At 42.0% G+C, this 23152-nt stretch overlaps 1 long non-coding RNA gene across 1 annotated transcript; it reads left to right on the top strand.

The window, feature by feature from the left end:
- Positions 1-1396: 1396 nt before the first annotated feature.
- Positions 1397-20789, top strand: LOC310714512. The gene is made up of 4 exons (XR_014529854.1): positions 1397-1504; positions 18407-18491; positions 20140-20227; positions 20748-20789. It is a non-coding gene; the product is annotated as an uncharacterized lncRNA (long non-coding RNA).
- Positions 20790-23152: the final 2363 nt, after the last annotated feature.

Here is a 23152-nt window from a genome sequence, read left to right as displayed (position 1 = left end):
GATCCAATAATGTCCCACTTTCCCTTAGGACGTCCCTATTTTCATGGGAGAAATGTTGGAGGATATGGAGTTATGTGACCTCAAAGACAAAGAGGTAAGTAACTATACAACCTGTGCACTGCCCTGAGTCCTGCGGGTATAGAGCGGTATATAAATTCTAACAACAGCAGCAGCAGCAACAACAACCATTAGAAAACATCTGAAGGCAGCCCTGTATTGGAAAGTTTTTTTTTAATGTTTTATTATGTTTTCATATAAGTTGGAAGCTGCCTAGAGTGGCTGGGGCAACCCAGTCAGACAGACAGGTGGGGTATATTATTATTATTATTATTATTATTGTTATTATTGTTATTATTATTATTAATGTTGTCCCTATTTTCATTGGAAAGATGTTGTAGGGTATGCCCTTTATCTCAGTCTTCACCCAATCAAATCACTAGTACAGTGGACGCTTGGTTTGCAAACATGATCCGTGCGGGATGCATGTTTGCAACCCGCAGCGTCCGCAACCCGCAGCAGCACATCTGCACACGCACGGGTTGCGATTCAGTGCAGCTGTGCATGCACAAAGCATGATTTAGTGCTTCTGTGCATGCGTGGCCGCCGAAACCTGGAAGTAACCTGTTCTGGTACTTCCGGGTTTTGGTGGTCCGCAACCCGAAAAAATGCAACCTGAAGTGTCTGTAACCCAAAGTATGACTGTACTAAGGTTTCATTTCTGAAGGGAACCTTTTCATCACTTTCAGTTTCTGTTCTACTGGGTTACTTTTGGTTTCTATTCTTCACCACCCCTTTACCTGCCCCTCAAAAGAGGAGGTGTAAGTCCAGCATCACCCCCTAAGCTCATCTCCTGATCATAGAAAGGCACCACAATTCTGTTGGGAGGTGGTTGTTGTCGTTTTACAAGCAAGTCAAATAAATAAATAAGGAAATCCTGTTGAATGCCTCTCTGGAATTACAGGATGAGCTTCTGAAACTATGAGAAACAGCTCATGCCTTTTCCGGTTCAGACGGGGCCATTTATCATCTGAGGAGTACCTAGTGAAGAAGGTGGGGAGCACATGCCTAAGTTAGAACACCACCCATTTACATCCCCAGCAAATTCTGGTTGTTATCGTCAGGGGATATAATGGCTCACTTAAACCCTGGGCTCTTCGAGATGAACTTGGGAGCTCTCCCAAGTCCTGCAGCAATGAGCAAGATCCAAAATAGCAGTCCCCAATCAATGTTGTTCTTTTGCAGCCTCTGGAAACATTCCAGGGTGGTGGTGATAGATTTACTTATATTAATGCTTCCCGTTGAGAATGAACTTCCAGGGTTATTTCAAGACATTTTAAAGCATTTCAGCAAATCCTATAAATGTTGTTTTCACTGTCTGCTTTTCCCAAGGAAAACAATCGTGCCGTTTACAGCCATAGAAAGACTACTGGATTTTTCGTTCTTTTAATCTTTGTGGCATGTTGGGCAGACCACCACCAGCTGCTTATCAGCTGGCTGACATCAGGTAAAGAGCCAGCCCTATATGTTTTATTTACATTTTAAAAAATAGGATGTGGAATATCTCAGCAAGTTCCTGAGAGACCCACGAAACGTATACCATGGGTTATAGAAGCACATCTAATTAGATTTGACAGTATAACCTTCCTGTAGCATGCCTAGGGTATCCCCTCAAGAAATAGCTGGTTTCAAGATCAGCATCCTTGAATGCACTTCTGCATAAGGCATTTCTCTCCCCCAACCCCCACAAGTGTTTGGTTTTTTTTGTAGTGTGTGTGTGTTTGTGTGTGTGTAAACCTAGACAGCATCTTAAAAAGCAGAGACATCACCTTGCCAACCAAGGTCCGCATAGTTAAAGCTATAGTTTTCCCAGTAGTGATGTATGGAAGTGAGAGCTGGACCATAAAGAAGGCTGATCGCCGAAGAACTGATGCTTTTGAATTATGGTGCTGGAGGAGACTCTTGAGAGTCCCATGGACTGCAAGAAGATCAAACCTCTCCATTCTGAAGGAAATCAGCCCTGAGTGCTCATTGGAAGGACAGATCCTGAAGCTGAGGCTCCAGTACTTTGGCCACCTCAGGACAAGAGAAGACTCCCTGGAAAAGACCCTGATGTTGGGAAAGATGGAGGGCACAAGGAGAAGGGGACAGCAGAGGACAAGATGGTTGGACAGTGTTCTCGAAGATACCAGCATGAGTTTGACCAAACTGCGGGAGGCAGTGGAAGACAGGAGTGCCTGGTGTGCTCTGGTCCATGGGGTCACGAAGAGTCAGACATGACTAAATGAATAAACATCAACAACAAACCCAAACAAAGAGTGTTGGATTTGACCAGAGGAGCTCCAGGTTCAAATCCCTGCTCTGTCACAAAGCTCATGCCAGGAAAGTCATTGCATCCTCCTTTATGGAGGATTCAAAAAAAGAACCGAAAAGCCTTTTGTGTGCACTTCAGATGACTATAGGCGTCATACAAGGGAGAAAGAGACAAGCCACTCTTCAGTTTGCAAGAGCAGTGCATACATTGGTTGAAAGGTTGGGCTGTCAATGGAAGCAATGGCATGGAAAGCTATCAGCTACAGACTGGTGGGTCCTTTCAGTACAGCAATTTTTATTTTTTTAGTTAAAGCATTTCCTCTCATCTGTTCCAACAGCTCAAAGCAACCAAAATCAGAATAAAACCCTGAGTTTTATATATTTTAAAATACCCATTATTATTTTTTCAGTGACACTAGAGGGGGCTTGGATGAGGCAGGGGTATCTCTCCTCTTACATCAATCTGACTGTGCTGGGCTCTGTTGCTGCAGTTTCTTGCTTCACCAATCGAAAGCGTGGATGGGCAGATGCAGATATTGTTATGTACTGAAGTTCTCACCCTGGGGCAGCAGGGGGATACTGTAGTTCACTCAGGTCCGCATATCCAAATAAGGAATTGAAATTGGCATTCAGTGATTGGATAGTTACAGAAAGTTGTTACTGTTGCTTTGTAGTTGAGCTCTATATAAGCAGGTTGGCTGAACCCTTCAGTTCAGTTCTGTTCTGGCCTGTGAATAAACAAGAGCTGTCTGAAGAATCGCAGTGTCGTCTGATATGTTCACCCACAACTTAACACATATGATTTGCTGCAACAATGCAAATATATTAGGCATTCCCAGAACACCCACTGGACCAATCCTGCAAAAGCTGCACCTGTCTTCCCACGAACATAGGAAGCTGCCACATAATGGGCAAAGTCATTGGCCCATCTACCTCTGTTCTGTCTACTGACTAAGGTCTCAAGACACAAGCCTGTTACCTAAGATCATTTTAACTGAATATGCCAGGGATTGAATTTAGGAATTTCTGCATTCGAAGTACGTAGGTTTGACCCGTGACATTTTGGCACCTGGGGCGAAATCACAACATGGCAACACCCTCCCCCAACAGGGAAGAAGGGGGAGGGGAGTGAAGATCTACATCAGGAACAAAGGGGGAATAAAAATTTACATTGGGGTCTGCTGCCCCTGTGGATCCTGCCGCCTGAAGTGGTCCCCTCACTATGTCTCATGGGTGGGCCGGCCCTGAAAGCATGGACCCTGCCCACTGCAGCATCAGCCTAATTACGTATATTAGTAAACCTAGCAAATGCACAATCACTGAATTAGATACATATACAGCCTGATACTTCACTGGCACCAAAGACCAACACTGGAATTCTGCACTTGTGAACTGATTATGGTAGAAGAGCCACAAAACTAGAGAATTGTATGGGGTTGCCTGTGAACTTGAATTTGTCTGCCCGGGGAGAAACATCCTGAGATGGTCTCTCTGCTAATCATCAATCTCCCTCTGCAAGCAACGTTTCTGTTTAATAGCTGATAGAGCATCTCAGAGGGGACTTCCCTTCCGTCCCCCTTTGTTTAAAATGAAATATAATGGACCTGGACTTATCAGTGTCTCTAAATGCATTTTCTGCGCTTTATCCCTGCTAAGGGATTTGGTCTATCCTAGTGAGTACGTGCAGAATGGAATCTGAGCTTGGTATAATTTGATCCATCAATTTAACATTAGATTAATATGCAGAGAGGTCTCTTTTGTGGATTAAGGAAAAAACCCAGAAGGGGAAACACTTATTAATTTAAAATGGACTTGAGAAATGGAATGGAGCTGCTCCTATTAGTATCTGCCATAGAGCTCAGTCGTTGCTTTGAGCATAGACTTGCAACCATTAGGTGGGTATTAAAGCAGATCTACAGTTATCCAGAGAAGAGACAATCTTGACCATCTCCAGGTTTCATGGAAGAATGTAGCCATTCCAAAGTGAGACTTCCCAGGACTTCAGAAAATTTATGGGGAGATGAAACCCATTGCTCTATGTTAACCAGATTTTAGTTGAAAGGTATGCTGAGACACAGCTCATGTTTTCAAAATCACACTGATCAGAATCTTCCAAGGATAGATAGATAGGATATTTAAGCCATGACAGCTCAGGTGTTTTGTTTTTTAAATAAAAACACTGAAAGCAATACAAGGGATATTCAAAAGCTTGAGAGCGGTATTCTTGTATGCTTAGAACTTTGGACTGCTGGCATTTTGTGTCAAGTTATAAAACCAATTTGCTGGTTTTTATGCCTGAGACCGAGGGACACGGGTGGCGCTGTGGGTTAAACCACAGAGCCTAGGACTTGCTGATCAGAAGGTCGGCTGTTCAAATCCCCGCGATGGGGTGGGCTCCCGTTGCTTGGTCCCTGCTCCTGCCAACCTAGCAGTTCGAAAGCACGTCAAAGTGCAAGTTGATAAATAGGTACTGCTCCAGCGGGAAGGTAAAAGGCGTTTCCGTGCACTGCTCTGGTTTGCCAGAAGCGGTTTAGTCATGCCGACCACATGACCTGGAAGCTGTATGCTGGCTCCCTCAGCCAATAAAGCGAGATGAGCGCCGCAACCCCAGAGTCGGCCACAACTGGAACTAATGGTCAGGGGTCCCTTTACCCTTTACCTTTATGCCTGAGACCAGTACTTATTTAGACAATGTACAGGACACTCTAAAGAGGCATATAAGAAAGGAAAGGAAAGGAAAGGAAAGGAAAGGAAAGGAAAGGAAAGGAAAGGAAAAGAAAAGAAAAGAAAAGAAAAGAAAAGAAAAGAAAAGAAAAGAAAAGAAAAGAAAAGAAAAGAAAAGAAAAGAAAAAGGAGAAAGGTTATTGCCCCAAGAAGTTTACAATCTGAATTTTGACAGGGCTGAGGGGAGAGGTGCAACAGAGGGTGATGAGAGGCAAAGGGGACTATGAGCATGTGCAGTGTGTGTACATAAACTTTGTTTCAGCTGGGGATGGAGACTAAGGAGGTAACTCAAAGCCTGTTTAAAACTTAATCCAACCCATCAGAATCCATCCAACAAATTTTAACCTCATGGCACAGATTCCTCAACTCAAATGTTCACATCCAAGCACATTATAATAAGCTATTATGGGGTTCACTGGAAGGACAGATCCTGAAGCTGAGACTCCAATGCTTTGGCCACCTCATGAGAAGAGAAGACTCCCTGGAAAAGACCCTGATGTTGGGGAAGATGGAGGGCACAAGGAGAAGGGGACAGCAGAGGACGAGATGGTTGGACAGTGTTCTTGAAGCTACCAGCATGAGCTTGGCCAAACTGCGGCAGTGGAAGACAGGAGTGCCTGGTGTGCTCTGGTCCAGGGGGTCATGAAGAGTCGGACATGACTAAACGACTAAACAACACAACAACAACATTATGGGGCTCAAGAAGACATTCCATGCTACTTTCTCCCCACTTCTCTCTTTTCGCCAAATGCCACCTTCAACATTCAATGGCTCAGCTACGCTCAGCTGCAGGCTTAACTGATCCAGATCCAAACACAATCTGCTCCACTACCAGTTCCGTAGTGCTTTCCCCCTGCCTGGTGTGGAAGTGACAACTGCCTACAGAAACCAATGGAGAACCTCTGGGTGCAAGTGTTGCTGTGGTTGGGCAGGAGTTTCTTCCATGCCCACCAGAACAGGAAGTAGCAGTACAGAAGGGAGTTCCTGGCCATTCCACGAACCCCCATTTGAAGCACGTTGGCGTCCACAGTCAACAAACATTTAGCACTCTCAAAGCTATGCCACACTGCCTCTGAAATAAGGGGGAAATAAAAACATTAAAAACATTAAGTGTAAAGGCTGGAAGAGAAAAGGCAGAATATGATTATACTGTTGGAGAAATATGGTTTCTGAGAGATAGTCCTGGCTGTGAAGAGATGGGTCCAGAGTCGTCCCCATATTACCATATTTTTCGCTCTATAGGACGCACATTGTTTTAGAGGGGGAGAACAAGAAAAAAAATTCTCCCCCTCTCTGCTCAGCGCCCCTTCAGTGAAGCGTCTGGAGAAACGGAGCCCCTTCCATTTCTCCTCCCGCTTCGCTGAAGGGGCGCTGCGCAGCTCTCCCTCTCTGCTGAAGCCAGGAGAGTCTTGCTCTCCCGGCTTCAGCAAAAGGAGCCTGAAGCCTTCAGAGCGCAGCGTGAGTTCCCACTGCGCTCCAGGTTCCTTTTGCTGAAGCCAGGAGAGTCTTGCTCTCCTGGCTTTAGGCGGCTATCCCTGAAGCCTGGAGAGTGAGAGGAGTCGCTGTGCACTGACCCCTCTCGCTCTCCAGGCTTCAGCGAAAGCAACCCGAAGCCTCCGGAGCATGGAGGGAGCGCTCCCTCTGCGCTTTGGAGGCTTCGCGTTGCTGTTGCTGAAGCCAAGGAGCCTGCATTCGCTCCATAGGACGCACACACATTTCCCCTTAATTTTTGGAGGGGAAAAAGTGCGTCCTATAGAGCAAAAAATATGGTGCTTTCACTGAGTGAATAGGTTGCGGTGGTATCAGGACATTGATCTGCATTCAGTCTGCATACAGCCTTTGAAATTGAAGCTTGTACTCTGCAGTCTTAAGAGGCTTTTGGACTCTAAATGGGTCTTTTGCTACCTCTGCAGGTATTGTTGTGTATGGAGGCAATTACATGAAACATAACTTCTCCCCACTTTATTCCCTTGCCTTTCCTAATAACCTGTATTTTAATTAAAAACAGCAATTTACAGTGCAGTTCATTTATAACAACATAATCCATGGTAATCGCAACGCAATAAATTTATGTTTTAAGTAAAATTTTAATGCTCCGAGCAGCTGGGTCTCTGAAGTGTGGAAATAGCTAACATTTTTCACTTGGTGCGATGCATCCCGTAGAAAGCCCCACACTTTAATTACAGAGACACCACAGCCAAGGGATGGAGAACTGAGTGATTATAATAGTAAAATGAGAAATGATTTGTTTGCAACTTGCAGTAAATCTAGAAAATATCTAAATAACATGGAGCGACAATTTGCAATGAGCTGGACAAATACACATAGGTTGATCATTCAGAAAGGTAAACTGCTGAATAAGGTACATGAGAATAATGATGGATTTCATCCCCCAAAAATGTGTAAGACACATCAAATTATAAACTTGCATAGCTGGTCAAATTTTTATGGCTGAGTGTTCTGATTTCCTCTTTATGTATGAAAAAATCAATAATCTTATTCCAGTTGAACCAGAATCCAGTTTTATAATTCACATCTGGCTGGTAAAGAACGTAGGAACCGGCTTGCTGAGCCAAACCAAAGGTCCACCTAGAATCCCATGTCCCACCTAGAACCCTGTGTCCCAGTCAGATGTTCACTGAAGGGGTCACATTCCATTATTTGTTTCCAACATTTTGTAATTAAAAATACAGTGGTACCTCAGGTTACATATGCTTCAGGTTACATACATGTAGTGGTTCTAGGGGTTGCTTGTGCGTAAGCAGGTGTCTATCTCCCCGGCTGGGTGCAAACACCTTGCTGGGTTGCCAAAGCGAACCTTTTCTGTCCGGACAGCCACTCACCCGTGGCTGACTCAATCGCTGGCAGAATCCGTCAGTGGGCATTTCTTAAACTTCTTCCAGCAAAGAAGCTCTTTGATGCCTAGTCTCCTCCTACTCTCTCTGTGCGAAAGCCTTCTGCGCAAGGAGGGCGTAGGCAACGGAGGACCCCTACGCTCCCCGCTGGTCCCAGGCAAGGAGTCATGGGACCGCCTCGCCGCTTCCCCCATCTGACCCCCTTCTCCACTGGTGCTACGCTGATTATCTTCCCCAGAAGATGGGCTGCTTCTCCCGATCCCTGGATGCTCTCTGGAATCCCTCTGGCTTTTGCTCTCTCCCTCCGGTACTGATGGCAGTTCCCTGACAATACGCTTCAGGTTACAAACTCTGCTAACCCAGAAATATTACCTTGGGTTAAGAACTTTGCTTCAGGATGAGAACAGAAATTGTGCTCCGACGGCGCAGCAGCAGTGGGAGGCCCCATTAGCTAAAGTGGTGCTTCAGGTTAAGAACAGTTTCAGGTTAAGAACAGACCTCCGGAATGAATTAAGTACTTAACCCAAGGTACCACTGTATACTACCTCTATACCCTAAAATGTCATTTTTAGCTAGCATGACTATTACCTACTGATAGCTCATCCACCATGAATTGATCTATTCCTTCTAAAAACACCTTCTGTACTAATGGCTGTCAATGGATTATACAGGGGTCAGCAAACTTTTCCAGCAGGGGGCCGGTCCACTGTCCCTCAGACCTTGTGGGGGGGCTGGACTATATTTTGGAAAAAAAAAATAATGAACGAATTCCTGTGCGCCACAAATAACCCAGAGATGCATTTTAAATAAAAGCACACATTCTACTCATGTAAAAACATGCTGATTCCAGGACCGTCCGCGGGTCAGATTTAGAAGGCGATTGGGCTGGATCCGGCCCCCGGGCCTTAGTTTGCCTACCCTTGGATTAAGATAATCAGATGCTGAACAAGAAGTGATTGTTTACCCTATAGCAAGAAAGTGAAAAAGGATTCATAAATGAGTGCCTGGGCCTGAGCAAAGAGATCTGCAGGAATCTGTACATCATTTTACAGGCTAAGTATCTATGAGAAATGATTTTTTTAAAAAAAATAAAAATAAAAAATTAACCCTTCACCCTGCAGATAAACATATTGGACTTGGGATCTTAATGTGACTAACCAGGAATGTAACAATCAAATATGGGGATTAGAAGCAGATAATCAAACCTGATCACTATATCCAATTAAATAAATGAATATGTGCTCAGTTCTTTCACTGGGCATGTTCCCTTCTCAAGCATTTATTCCATTTAGACATGGATCTATAGAATATGTGATAACAAATATCACAAAGACATGGATCTATAGAATATGTGATAACAAATATCACAAATATAACACCTCAGTTCAGTATTGAAACAAAGAGAAGGGAGAGCGATAGAAAGTAAATAGGTGAATGTGAAATAGCTGAGGATGCTATTTCTCTAGAGCGGGACTGGGGAAAACTAGCATAGAATTGTAGAGTTGGAAGGGGTGCTGAGGGTCATCTAGGTCCAACCCCCTGCAATTCAGGAATCTCAACTAAAGCATCCATGGCAGATGGCCACCCATCCTCTGCTTAGAAACCTCCATGGGAAGAAAGTCTATCACGTTCTGAGGGAGCCCATTCCACTGTTGAACAGCTCTTACTGAGGAAGTTCTTCCTGATGTTTAGTCGGAATCTCCTGTCTTGTAACTTGAATCCACTGGCTTGAGTCCTACCCTCCGGAGCAGGAGAAAACAAGCTTCTTCCATCTTCCTTGTGACAGCCCTTTAAATATTTGAATATGGCTATCAATCATCCTCTTATCCAGGCAAACATGCCCAAGTCCCTCAACCATTCCTCATAAGGCTTGGTTTCCACACCCTTTATCATCTTGGTCGCCCTCCTCTGTACACATGCCAGCTTATTACTATCCTTCTTAAATTTTGGTGCTCAGAACCGGACACAGTACTCTAGGTGTGGTTTGACCAAAGCAGACTAGAGCGGGACTATTACTTCCCTTTAGCTGGACAATAGACGTCTGTTGATGCAGCCTAGAATAGCATGAGCTTCTCTTTTTTTGTCACCGTGTCACACTGTTGATTCATGTTAAGCTTGTGGTCTACTAAGACCCCCTAGATCAGGCATAGGCAAATTTGTCCCTCCAGATGTTTTGAGACTACAAATGATGGGAGACCGAGTCCAGCAATGTCTGCTCAATGCCTCCATCTAGCAGCAAGTTTCCCCAGTCGCCATTTCCTAAGAAGCATCTCTTATGCCATTCCTTGTCCCCCATAATATTCTACACCCATTAATCTTACTCCTATTATACTTCCCTTCTCTATAACTGAGATCAACTTGTTGGTTTCCAAATGCAAAGTGTGGACAAAGACTTTGCATCGCTGTAATGTTTCTCCTTTGCACCTTGTGGTTTTCTACCACTTAAACACAAATCATTAATTTGTGGATCCAGTCCCAACCTCAGATCTATTGATCCCTTACCCTAGACTAGGGATGGGGAAACTGTGGCCCTCCCGGTGCTGCTTGACCACAGTTTCCATCAGCCTCAGCCAGCATGGTGAATGGGCAGTCATGCTGAAAGATGTAGTCTTGTAACATCTGGAGGACCAGACGTTTCCCATCCCTGTGGCCAAACCATAGCTGATGATCTAATAATTGTCTCCACGCCTGTACTAAACTCTACACTGATTTTGCCAGCCTGTCTTTGCTGCTTTCTCTGCTTGCTCTAAAAGTATCATTTGTAGAGCAAAACTCAGACATGACAAGAATGACACAAATCCACACTTCTGATTAATTTCAATATCATCGACACCTTTCCTAATCCATGTATGTGGCAGAAGGAAACCTGTGAGTGGCTATAGCTGTGTCCGATTTTCTTTTCTTTTTTTTAAATGATATTTATTGAAAAAAGATTTTTTTTTAAAGTTACAAAGAAAAAAGACAAAAACAGAAAAATAAAAAATAAAACCATCATTTTCAAATTCTCCACTTTCATTACCTTCTTTCCACGACCTCCTCCTCCTCCCATCTCTTGTATCTTGATTAATAATTATTGCAGCAAATCCTTTCCATAATTCATAATATTCTGTCATTACATTACCTTACTCTATTTTCATCTTATGAAATACCTTAAAACTTAAGACTTAAATCTTAATTTTTACCAACTTCTCATAACCATTACCTTTTTACCTAATTCTTAAAACATTTTTACAAGAGCCAAGTAATTTCATTTCAACATTTTTCCAACGTTCATCAATTTTATAAAACATTTCTAATGATAAAAAACGAAAATAAAAACAATCCAATCTTCTTCCAGCGTCCCCTCCCCCCGGTCCCGGGATTGCCAGTCCTTTTTATCCCATTAGTCTGGCACATTAACCTGGTGATCTTATATCCGAGGCCTTCAAATCTCTTCCATGTCCCTTCCGCAGCTCTTCTCCATATTTTCCTTTCACTCGTGGGAACTCCAGCTTGGTAGTGTTTTTGACCCTTTTCAACAAATCAGCCCCTTTCCCATAGTCCAGACTAGACTCCATGTGGTATTTTAAGACATGTTTCAAATTCCCTCCAAATTTGGAAGTCCCAACAGCTCCAAACCTCTGACGGCCCATTGCCAGACTCGGAAAGTCCAAACATCCCTGCATAGGGGGGTCAATTCAACCCCCCATTTCCAAATCAGTCCAAACTTTGTCTTTCCAAATCTAGTTTTTTCCAAGTTCATTTGTCAAATCCAAAGGCTCGTTTTCCTGCTGGGCCAAAAGTCTCTCCATCTCTGGTGCCCCAGATTCTGTAACATCCTCTTCTCTCATCTGCTCTGTCAGGACACACTCCTGTTTAAGTTCCTGGGTGGGCTCCATATAGTTTCCCACTACCTGTTCAAATGTTCTGGCCTCATTAGTCATCAAATCTGTCTTCTGACTTAACTGATCCAGTAGGGCATTTATTTTACAGAAAGCACCCAACAGTGCTTCTGAAAACATTGTCCTGCAAGGTCACAAATCCTTTCCCACGGTTGTAATCTGTAGCAGCTGCAAGCTCCCTAGAATTGGTTACAGTTTCACGGTCCCTCTCTAGGGGGAAAACTTCTGGTTGTTCTTTCTTTTAAGGACAATAGCAACAAAGTTTCTTTTTAAAGATATTTTGTCAATATTTGTTCCTTTAAGATGCGAAAGGAAGCAATGGAATCACAATGTTACTCTTCTTTTAACTATCTGTCAAAAACCTTTGTCTCTGGTCAATGAGCTTCAAAACGTCAATTCTGACACCCCACTCCAGGGTCAGGACAGTGGAAAGTTACTTTACTTTAAACTCACTCCTGCAGGTTTAAACAGTCCAAGAAAGATCCCCCTTCTTCTCCTGCTACCGAAGGGGGGTTCAACGATTTTAAATGGTGAAAACCGATCCTTTGAAAGTGATTTTCTAAGCTCTAGTGTACGTTATCTTTGCTTTCTTCTAACTACAAGGAAACGGAAGGCTGACTTCCTGTTTAGACCTTCCCGTTTCAGTACCAAATTAAGGTGAATTTTAAGTCCAATTCCTTTCTAATCGCCAGTTCTTATTTGAAGTCCAATTGTTCAATGTTTAAGTACTCACGGGTGATTATTTTAGATGCCAAATTGTCCCAGGAAAAAGGCAGCGCTCTCCGGCAATGGCTATGCGGCTTCGCTCCACGGAAAAAGCAATTGACTCACACCACTTCCCCCTCTTCGCTTCGGAGCCTGTTTTTTTTTTTTTTTATAATAATTTTTTTTATTTGCTTTTTTTCCAGGGTAAAAATACAACATCAATGACACTACAAAAGCAGTTTTTACAGAAAAGAGAAAAAGTTATAAAAAGAAAAAAGAGAGAAAAAAAGAGATTCACTTTTTCAAATCAGTTTTCATAATCAACCAGACTTCCCCACGTCCCCCATCCCCTGCTTTCTTTACAATAAAATAAACAGCAAATTAATACCTTATTTCAGTTGTTTTTGTGATTTCATTTAGTTATATTATCCATGATTTATGCATTTCTAAATCTTAAACTTAAATTCTCTCATTTACCAATTTCAATACTGAGGCATATTTTTCCAAAGTACTTAGCAAACTGTCAACATTCATATAACTTATAGTGTTTTTGTAAATAGTCCTTAAATTTTTTCCAGTCCTCTTCCACTGCCTCTTCTCCCAGATCTCGGATTCTGCCTGTCATTTCGGCTAGTTCCATGTAGTCGATCAGCTGCGAATGCCATTCTTCCAGCGTGGGTAACTCCTGTGCCTTCCAATATTTGGCTATAAGGATTCTTGCTGCTGTGGTTGCATATAAAAAGAAGGTTCTATCTTTTTTTGGCACTCTCTGGCCCACAATGCCCAGGAGGAAGGCCTCTGGTTTCTTGTGAAAGGTGTATTTCAGCACCTTTTTCAATTCGTTATAAATCATTTCCCAAAAAGCCTTCACCCTCGGGCATGTCCACCAGAGGTGAAAGAAAGTTCCTTCAACCTCCTTGCATTTCCAACATTTATTGTCAGACAAATGATATATCTTTGCAAGCTTGACTGGGGTCATGTACCACCTGTATACCATTTTCATAATGTTTTCCTTTAAGGCACTACATGCCGTGAATTTCATACTGGTGGTCCACAACCTTTCCCAGTCTTCAGACATAATGTTGTACCCTATGTCCTGTGCCCATTTTATCATTGCTGATTTGACTATCTCATCTTGGGTATTCCACTTAAGCAGCAAGTTATACATTCTTGAAAGCACTTTCGTCTTAGGTTCAAGTAGTTCTGTTTCTAATTTTGATTTTTCCACCTGGAAACCAATTCTTTTATCTTTTTTAAAAGTCTCTAAGATTTGGGCGTAGTGAAACCAGTCTCGCACCTTTCCTCTCAATTTTTCAAAACTCTGCAACCTCCAGGTATCACCATCTCTTTCAATTATCTCACAATATTTCAACCAGCCACTCTCCATATTACGTAATTTTATAGCCTTAGCCTCAACCGGTGATAACCACCTCGGGGTCTTACTTTCAAGTAAGTCCTTGTATTTAGTCCAGACAATAAGTAGAGCTTTCCTGACAATATGGTTTTTAAACAGTTTATGAGACTTTGCCTTGTCATACCAAAGATATGCATGCCACCCAAAAGCATTGCTAAACCCTTCCAGATCTAGGACATCAGTGTTTTCTAGCAGGAACCAATCTTTCATCCAGCAGAGAGATGCAGCTTCATAATACAGTCTTAGATCCGGCAGGGCAAACCCCCCTCTTTCTTTTGCATCTGTTAAAATCTTAAATTTTATTCGGGGCTTTTTGCCCTGCCAGACAAACTTCGTGATATCTCTCTGCCACTTTCCAAAACATTCCACCCTGTCCACAATCTGAAGGGTTTGAAACAAAAACAGCATTCTTGGCAATACATTCATTTTTACTGCAGCAATTCTTCCTGTCAAGGTAAGTTTCAATCTTGACCAAATTTCCAAATCCTTTTTAATTTCTGACCAGCATTTTTCATAATTATCCTTAAACAAATTCAAGTTTCTCCCAGTCAAGTTAACCCCCAGGTATTTCACTTTTGTAACCACATTTAATTCTGTTTCCTTCTGAAACCCATCTATTTCTAAAGATGTCAGGTTTTTTGCTAAAACCTTAGTTTTTTGTTTGTTCAACTTGAATCCCGCCACCCGACCAAACTCAGAAATTAGTTCTAGAGCTCTTTTTGTACTGGTTTCTGGCTCCTGTAGTGTCAAAACCAAATCGTCTGCGAAAGCCTTAAGTTTATATTGCTTTTCTCCGACCTGTATTCCTTCCACAAGCTGATCCCTCCTAATCAAGTTCAGCAACACCTCCAGGACAGAAATAAATAGCAAGGGTGATAAGGGGCACCCCTGTCGTGTCCCTTTTTCAATTTTGAACTCCTCTGTCACCACGCTGTTTACTATCAATTTGGCCTTTTGTTCTGAATAGATTGCTTCAATACCGTTTTGAAACGCCCTTCCCACTCCCATCCCTTCCAAGTTTTTCTTCATAAATTTCCAAGATATATTATCAAAGGCCTTCTCCGCATCTATAAAGATCAAAACTGCTTTCGTATTCATATTTGTCTGTAGTAACTCCAAAACATCTATAATGTTCCTGGTGTTGTCAGACAAATGCCTACCAGGGAGAAAGCCTGCTTGGTCCTTATGAATTACTTCATTCAAAACTTTTTTCAGTCTATTTGCTAAGATATCAGCAAAAATTTTATAATCCACATTTAGGAGTGAGATGGGACGATAATTTTTAAGTTGGGTCTTTTCAGATTCCAATTTTGGTATCAGGGTGATGAATGCTTCTTTCCACGATTCTGGTGCCCCCTTCCCTTCCATAATCTGGTTGCAAACCTCCATTAATGGCTGTATCAAATAATCCATCAGTGTCTTATAGTATTTGGAGGTAAGCCCGTCTGGGCCTGGGGATTTGCCTATTTGCATATTCTGAATGGCTCTTTCAATTTCCTGTTGTGTTATTCTACAGTTCAGGGCTGTTTGTTTGTCTTGTGTTAACTTTTGCAGGCCATTACTCTTTAAAAAGTTATTTATTTCCATCTCTGCTTGTGGTCCTTGAGTATATAGCTTTTTAAAGTATCTCTGGAAACACTTTCTAATTTCTTCTGGTTTCTGAATACATTCTCCTTCAACCTCCAGATTGGTAACAAAGTTCAATTTTTGCCTCTTCTTCAGCTGCCATGCCAGCAGCTTCCCACATTTATTTGCCGATTCAAATGATCTTTGCTTCATCTGTTTAATTTTCCATTCAATTTCTTGATTTATCAATTTTGTATATTGTATTTGATAGAATTTTATTTCTCTTAAGACTTCTTTTGATTTTGGGTTTAGTCTCAATCTTTTTTCTCCATCTCTTATTTTATCCAAAATCTTGTCCTTTTTACCATTCCAGAGTTTCTTCTTAATAGTGTTCTGTTGTATCAGGAACCCTCTCATAACGGCTTTGCTCGCGTCCCAGACTGTTTTCTTTTCCACTGAGGTGTTCAAGTTTATTTCAAAATAGTCCTTCAACGTTTTTTGGGCCTTCTTCACAATCTCCTGATCTCTAAGCAGATGGTCATTCATTCTCCATCTGAAGGATCCAGCTGGTGTAAGTCTCAAATCCATTTTTAGAGCATTATGGTCGGAGCAGGTTTTGGGGCAGATCTCGGCTTTTTTTGTCTTGGGTGCCAATCCTCTTGATATCCAGATTTGGTCTATTCTTGTCCATGATAGGTGGGCCTCAGAAAAGAAAGTTCCCTCCATGCCTAGAGGGTTCTTTGTTCTCCAAATGTCTATCAAGTCCATGTTGTCTGTAAGTTCAAAAAAAGTCTTTGGAAGTCTGCCATCTTTGTTCAGATTTTGGTTTTGTGACTTATCCATATAGGTAGAGACTACCCCATTCATGTCTCCCATCAAAATGATATTTGTATAGTCAATATGGTCCAGCATTGTCTCATGCAGCCTCTTGAAAAATTCCGACTTCCCATCATTTGGTGCATATATTCCAACTATCAAAAATTTTTCTCCTTGTGACTGTATTTCAATCGCCAAAATTCTTCCTTGTTCATCTTTAAAAACCAATTTTGGTGACAGGCTCTCCTTTGCATAGATCACTACTCCTCTTTTTTTTACCTTGTCTGATGAAATAAACTCTTGGCCTAGTCTCTTGTTAATTAGTACTCTCCTGTGGAGCCTGGTCACATGTGTTTCTTGAAGGCAAATAACGTCCAATTGTTCTTTTCTTAATATATGAAAAATCTTCTTCCTCCTTTCAGGAGAATTTGCGCCATTAATATTCCAACTAAGAAGCTGCAGAGACATCCTGGGTCAATTTATTTGTCAGCAGGGGGATCTTTTTTATCTTCTTCACCTGGAGGTGGAACCGGATTGAAGCCAAACGAAGGAGGTGGCCAGGGTCCTGCTACTCCTTTCCGAAGATCCTCCCCGTGGTCGTTTAGAAACTTTTCTTGCTCCTCCGCTGTTCTGATTCTTACCTTCCTCTCTTTCAAGGTAAAAGATAGTCCTTGAGGGAATTCCCACCTATAAGGGATTTTATTGTTTCTCAGTAGACTTGCTAAATCCTTATACGTAATTCTTAAATCCAGAAGCTGTTTTGGTATATCTCTGAAGATTTCTGCCGTCTTCCCCTGAATCACCAGTGGATTTTTGAAATGTAGGCCGAGTATGTTGTCTTTTTCTTGCTTAGATCTCAAAATGATCAAGCAATCTCTTGGTTTATCCTTCTTGACCACTCTTCCTAGTCTGAAAGCGGTGACTATTTTAAAGTCCTTCTCTTCTGTCAATCCCCAAAATTTGGAGATTTCTGTTGTCAAAAAGCCAATCAAGTCCTCCTTCTCAAATTCTGGGATATTTCTCAATCTGAGATTATTTTCCCTGTTTTTCAATTCTGCCAGGGCCAGGTATGCTTGCTGTTCCGTTACCTGTCTACTGAGTGGCCTCACCTTTCGCTTCGGAGCCTGTTAGTGGGTTCCTTTGTGGGTTGGGGTGTGTGTGCTAAGGGTGCCCGCTGAGTCCCACAGTCACAGGCTTCATCTGCCTGTGATTTCTGAAAGGGTCCCCACTTCGCCGCAGCGGAAAGGACCCGTTTCACGTGGAGCTGGTCCCTCCGGTTCAGAGGGAGTCTGCCATTGCCGATGGCGCCACCCCAGAAGTCCCCTGCGTCCGATTTTCTTTCCTCATGACACAAATCTCAAAATCAGTCCACGGCAATATGACATTTCAGTAGTTAGAAGCATGTCAATTTTTTTGGTCAAAATTTGCTATATGGAATGGGTTCAGGAAAACCGGATGCCCTGCTACTGTCTCTGTAATGAAACTGACATGAAATTGGCATTTGGATGGTACCTTAGAGCCTATGGCACTACTGATATTCTTTGTTTTCTATCCTGCTGTGATTTCTAGATGAATTATTCTGTAGATTTCTGAATTAGCGCAAAACCCTACTAAACCTTTCTTGCCAGAGAGCATAGTGGGCTAGAGGGGGGGGGGGAATGAATACAAAGCGCCCCCAAGGTTGGAAGGAAGACTAGGACTGATCTCATAAAACTTTTCAGAGGGAGGGAATTAGGTATTTCCTTCCTTATCATATTAATGAAATTCAACTTCCACTCCAATGGTTTTCCTAAACCCATATCACGGCCACCATATCCTTTGCATCCTTAACTTACCAATAACTTTGGTAAGTGTGGAATATAGAGATGGTCCAAAGCTGGGCAGATGTCATTATTACTACATTTATCAAATATATTTATTTATTACAAGATTAATTTGTGCACACTGGCCTTGTGTTGACTCCACTCCAGTTAAGCCTCACCAATGCTATAACCAGGGACTTTTGTTGAAGCCTCTGTTTCAGCCCCTGCTGACTTATTGAAGGTGTCTGTTTGATGTCCTGTCCTGGAATCTTCCTCCTACCAGATGCCAGAACCTAGCATTATGCAAACCACCTCTCACTTTTTCCTCTTCAGTGATGTAGACTGGCTCTCTCCTTGACTCTTCAGCCTGAGCTAGCAAGACCTCAGTCAACAAGCCACTCTGAAGCACTTCATATCAGTGAGCATCTTCTTTCTTCTTTCACAATCCTTTTCTTCCATGGTCTTCTTCTTCTGGCTCTACAGCACAAACACCAACCAATGCTTGTTGATGCTGACTGACCAGCCCCCATCAGTCAATCACAGTGTCTAAGAACTCTAAACCTGCAGCCACCAATCAGAGTTGTGCATAAAACCCCTCCTCAACTGTCAGTTAAGGTCCTCCAGTGAAAGCTGAACCAACTTTCCAGTGAAAGTTGAAAGCCTGTAGGCTAAAGCTCTCTGCTCTCAGTTGGGCTTTCAGTAAGCCCACAACTTACCCGGGGGGTTATGTTATGGAGATTGCGCCTAAAGCCAAAATTTCGAACAATCAAAACACATGAGGTGCAATGGCGGGTGGGATTGCCAAATACTTTCCCCCCAGACACCTGTCCCCTCTCTTCCCCCTTTTATTTTTTTATTTTTGCCAAGCACATAAAGCTGAATGCACACAAGTTAAATGCATGTAAGTTGCAGGCTTACCGTACTGAAGCTTAAGCATACATTGGATTTCAGCCTTAAGCACATCCTTGATTTCCTCTTTGAGATCAATGGGTCATCAGTGATTAAATATTTGTTGTTGTTTTTTTTAATAATTTTTTTATTGCTTTTTTCCAAGGTCAGAATACATCGTCAATAACACAACAAAAGCGATTTTACAGAAAAAAAGAAGAAATTATAAAAGAAAATTCACTTTTTCAAATCTATTTTCATGATCGACTGGACTTCCCCACGTCTTCCATCCCCTGCTTTCTTTACAATGAAAATAAACAGCAAATTGATACCTTATTTTATGTGTTTTTGTACTTTCATTTAGTTATATAATCTGTAATTTATACTTTTCAAAATCATAACTTAATTTCCATCATTTACCAATCTCAGTACTGAAGCATGTTTTTCCCAAAAGCTTAGCAAATTCTCAACATTCATATAACTTATAATGTTTTTGTAGATAGTCCTTAAATTTTTTCCAATCCTCTTCCACTGCCTCTTCTCCCAGATCTCGGATTCTGCCGGTCATTTCGGCTAATTCCATGTAGTCCATCAGCTGCGAATGCCATTCTTCCAGCGTGGGTAACTCCTGTGCCTTCCAATGTTTGGCTATTAGGATTCTTGCTGCTGTAGTTGCATATAAAAAAAAAGTTCTATCTTTTTTTGACACTCTCTGGCCTACAATGCCCAGGAGGAAGGCCTCTGGTTTCTTATGAAAGGTGTACTTAAACACCTTTTTCAACTCATTGTAATCAGTGATTAAATATTTGGCTGGGTGGTGCCAATTACTGTTGTGGTATAACTAGCCTGAAATGTCTAGTTCTGCAGCGCGTGGTTTGCTTGAAGCTGACTTTCCTTGGGAGAAGATCGGGGCCTTTCAATATTAGCATGCGCCCTTTATTCAAATGAAAAGATACCGTCTCTGGGAATGCTCCGCTTTTGTGCGTGGGTGGGGGCTGGGGCTCAGGGAGGAAGCACTTGGTTCTTTTATGTTATTACTCCTTTTTCCATTTTTCCATTTGTCATTGATATATGTGGCGCAAAAGTAAAAAAAATGCAAACATTACATAAAGGCTGAGTAAATATACATTAAGGAGGACTAAGCCATCAAGTGATTTTACTCTTATCTGCATTTGCAGGTTGGTTAGATTCATCAATGTATGTGCAGCCAAACTCCATAATTCAATTCCTTTGGTGGAAGGGGAAAGCAGAGAAAGCAGCTTGGAGGTGACATCCTGTATACTGTACTGTAAAATCTTGCAAAGTTTTTTTTTAAAAAAAACTATTATTATTTTCAAATATCTGTTTAGCCATTGGGGCAAAGTAGCGGAACTAATTTTAAGGACATTTCCCAAACATTTATTTAGATAAAAGATTGATAACAGTAAAAACTCTAAAACCGGCAGCTAGATAACTAGCTTTTATTAATGACCTGCCATACACCAGGGCCGGATAATTAAAGTTTTTTTTTTCCTTTTTACACCCCAAAGGAAGAGAGTGGACAAATTTATTTGATAGTTTGATAACCATGGGACACTGGTTGAAAACTATTGATATAATCAGAGCTCATTCGATTTGCTCGCGACAGACACTCCTATCAGTTAATTTCACCTGTGAATAGTTAATTATTCCCTGGATGCATATGGTTGATCCATTAATAAAATTTGACTATGTCATAGGTTTTCCTTTCTTTTGTTGCCCTCATGTGCATTTTTATCTATGGGAATCTCTCCCCTTTTTCTTGCAGTGGAAGACAGATGTTAGTGGTGTGGATATTTCAGCAGGGCCGCATTATAAATGGCATGCACTGGGGATGAGGAACGCTCTCCTCGCCTGAAAACGACTGGGCCTGGGTACATAATGAAGGCTCCCAAGCATGAATGATAAACATTTTTCATTTGCAAGCCCTGCTTATGGGGCTGCGCTTCCCATTACCTTAAGCGAGGGGAAAGGGGGTCTCATTTTGGCAGGGGCACAAAATACTTTCAAGGCAGGAAGGAACATTCACAGAGCCGACCCTTAGCTTCCTGTTTAATTCTACTTTCTCAATCTATATTTGTTAAAATTATTGCACTTAGCTTTGCAGTTGAGAGAGCCCCAATGTTGTAAAAAATTGCTTTGGTGTGTGTGTGTGTGTGTGTGTGTGTGTGTGTGTGTATCACATTAATTTGTTGTTGTTTAATTGTTTAGTCATGTCCGACTCTTCGTGACCCCATGGACCAAAGCACGCCAGGCACTCCTGTCTTCCACTGCCTTCCGCAGTTCGGTTAAACTCTTCTTATTAGCTTCGAGAACACTGACCAACCATCTCGTCCTCTGTCGTCCCCTTCTCCTTGTGCCCTCCATCTTTCCTAACCTCAGGGTCTTTTCCAGGGAGTCTTCTCTTCTCATGAGGTGGCCAAAGTATTGGAACGTCAGCTTCAGGATCTGCCCTTCCAGTGAGCACTCAGGGCTGATTTCCTTAAGAAATCAGTACATTTTCGAGCACAATTCAAAGTGTTGGTGCTGACCTTTGAAGCCCTAAATGGCCTCGGTCCAGTATATCTGAAGGAGCGTCTCCACCCCCTTCGTTCTACCCGGACACTGAGGTCCAGCGCTGAGGGCCTTCTGGCGGTTCCCTCACTGCGAGAAGCCAAATTACAGGGAACCAGGCAGAGGGCCTTCTCAGTAGTGGCACCCGCCCTGTGGAACGCCCTCCCATCAGATGTCAAAGAGAACAACAACTACCAAACTTTTAGAAGACATCTGAAGGCAGCCCTGTTTAGGGAAGCTTTTAAAGTTTGATATATTAGTGTATTTTAATATCTGGTTGGCAGCCACCCAGAGTGGCTGGGGAAGCCCAGCCAGATGGGCGGGCTATAAATAATAAATTATTATTATTATTATTATTATTATTATTATTATTATTATTATTATTAGTGGATAGGTTTGATCAAGAGTCTCCTCCAGCATCATAATTCATTAACATTAATACCTTGCATTTTCCCCATCGGTGTATATATGTTTCCTGAGGGCTCATTCATCCAAGCACCGATCAGACATGCTTAGCTGCAGAAAGGTACAAGTACAATGCAACATATTTGTTTAAAATCATAGGTTTTCAAACAAATAAAAAACTGACAATATCCAACAATGCATATCTAGGGATGTCCTATTTGAAGAATTGGACTTTTCCAAATCTGTCATGAAGTGACCTGATCTAGGACCTAGTTAACCCTTGGTTTTCCCACTTCCCAAATACTACAATGCAGATGAAATCTTTGGCAGGCTTTGAATAACTCTTGCAATGTTACCAAGACTTTGAATATTTTGGTGACTATAATTTGGATGAACTACAACATGCAGTTGATTATTATATTTAAATGACCCATGGAGGGAAGGAGGGAAGTCATAAGATTCGGAAGAATCTTGTTTATTTTGAAATTTAATTGTGCTAAATGTGTGATTTATTTTGTAAAGCCAATAATTTTTTCAAAGCAACATGAATCATTCCCAAAATATAATTATGAATGAGCCTCTTACATATGTGCCTTAATAGTGTGCGAGCTTGCTTTTGCTGGGTAATCTGATTTATATTAGGTCTAATTTGAGACAAGCAAACTCTCATCTCCTCATCAACACAAAGAAGCCTTTCTCTTTTCAGATTTGTCAGAGTTGAAACTCCCTGTTCATGACAATGTCATGGGGAACTGCAGAAGCCTAGCAATCTTCTGGTTGTACATATGTCCATACTACACTGAAATAGTTAAATGTTTCTTTGATTGTCTTTGAATTCTTCCTGCCACACTTGCCATCCTCTCCTGCCACAGCAGTGTGGTGCATCGCACCCTTTGAGAACCACTGCAATAGTAATAATTTATAATAATAATAATAATAATAATAATAATAATAATAATAATAATAATAATTAATTATACCCCGCCCATATGGCTGGGTTTCCCCAGGAACTCTGGGCGGCTTCCAACAAAAGATTAAAAATACATTAAAACACCAGTCATTAAAAACTTCCCTAAACAGGGCTGCCTTCAGATGTCTTCTAAAAGTCGGATAGTTGTTTATTTCCTTGACATCTGATGGGAGGGCGTTCCACAGGGCGGGCGCCACCACTGAGAAGGCCCTCTGCCAGGTTCCCTGTAACCTCACGTCTCGCAG

This window comes from Podarcis liolepis (assembly GCF_965112155.1).
Source record: "Podarcis liolepis genome assembly, chromosome: 8".
Lineage (NCBI taxonomy): Eukaryota > Metazoa > Chordata > Lepidosauria > Squamata > Lacertidae > Podarcis > Podarcis liolepis.
This window is presented reverse-complemented; position numbering and strand designations above follow the sequence as displayed.